Source organism: Gavialis gangeticus, unplaced genomic scaffold (assembly GCF_001723915.1).
Source record: "Gavialis gangeticus isolate Ggan-Ray unplaced genomic scaffold, GavGan_comp1, whole genome shotgun sequence".
Classification (NCBI taxonomy): domain Eukaryota; kingdom Metazoa; phylum Chordata; order Crocodylia; family Gavialidae; genus Gavialis; species Gavialis gangeticus.
The window spans coordinates 58,613,547-58,614,814 of NW_017729031.1; the positions used below are offsets into that span (position 1 = coordinate 58,613,547).

Genomic DNA, 1,268 nt, shown 5'->3' on the forward strand with positions numbered 1-1,268 from the left:
GTTTTGTCTGCCCGCTCATCTGTGGGCAATAATATCGATGGGATTAGGGAATAAAACGCGTCCACGTTTGGAGTAAATCACACCCGTTTATTGGAAGGGAAGGCTCTGCACGGCCGCGTGGCTTGGCGCACCAGCAGGCCCGGTCCAGCCCGGCCCCGGCCCCCGCCCCCGCCCGTCCCGGTGCTGGGGCCGGGGCTTGTCCCGCTTGCCCGGTGCCCGCTCTGCTGCGGTGTCGGGCAGAGGATCCCGCGCAGCCCAGGCTGGGTAGGGCAGGGCCTGGCGCTGCGGTGTCCCAAGCAGCCCCGAGCGACGGGCCCGGAGCAGGGAGCCCTGCTGACACGCTGGCGAGGGCGGGCGACACCCAGGATCACTTCCAAGGCCGCGGCTGACCTGCTCCCAGGCTGCTCGCGGGGCTTGTGCTACCTGCCCGTCTCGCCCTGCAGCTCGGCGGCGCCTCGGCGGGCTCGTGCAGGCCTGCCCGGGCTGCGGTCCCGGGTCCGGTGCAGAGACTGGGCCCCCTCGGCCTGGGCTCGTGGCTCCCTGCAAACAGAGCGCGGGGAAGAGCAGTTAGCGGGACGGGAAAGCGGGGCGGGGGTTGGGATGCTCCTGGACGGAGCCACCAGTGCTCCCTGCATTGCCACGAGGCGCTCACGCGTGGGGCCGGGCCTTGCCCGCGCTCCGCTCACAGCCGGGCACCGGGGTCGGCGTGGCCTGCCCGCAGCCCCCCCGCTCTGGGGACGGGGTCCTGCCCCGAGGGCGCCCGCGGAGCGGGGGCTGCAGCAGACTCAAGGCCAAGGCGCTCGGGTCACAGGCTGGATCGGGGCCCTGGATCCGGGCCGAGGGGCAGAGCGGAGCTGGGCCCGGGCGGCCCGGGAAGGGGAGTCAGCGCGTCCTGAACACCCAGAAAAGCCCGGCCCGGCCCGGCCTCTGCATCGCTCCCGCCTCCTGGGAACATTGTGCCCGAGCTCGGACTCCGTCCCCCAGCGATGCTAATGCTACCCCATGCATTTTTTTCCCTGCTTCGCTAACGTCGTCCGCCAAGGGTGAAATGATGGGAAGGATATTCATGGGCATGATTTCCATTAAGTAGCAATTAACCTGGGAGGCGCTGCCGGGCCTGCCCTGCGTCAAGGGTAAATGTGCATCTCATTTCCACGCCGCCTGGCCGGGGCTGGGGCCGGGCCGGGCCCGGTTGGCGCAGCTCTGCGTTGTGTTGCGCTGCGTTGTGTTGTGTTGCATTGTGACGCGGCGCATTGCACTGCCACCCC

At 69.6% G+C, this 1,268-nt stretch overlaps 1 long non-coding RNA gene across 1 annotated transcript; it reads right to left on the bottom strand.

Moving 5' to 3' along the window:
• Nucleotides 1-66: 66 nt before the first annotated feature.
• On the bottom strand, nt 67-1,262 carry LOC109301737. Its single transcript, XR_002098594.1, has 2 exons — nt 1,099-1,262; nt 67-540 (listed from the first exon to the last, which is right to left on the bottom strand). It is a non-coding gene; the product is annotated as an uncharacterized LOC109301737 (long non-coding RNA).
• Between the last annotated feature and the right edge of the window lie 6 nt (nt 1,263-1,268).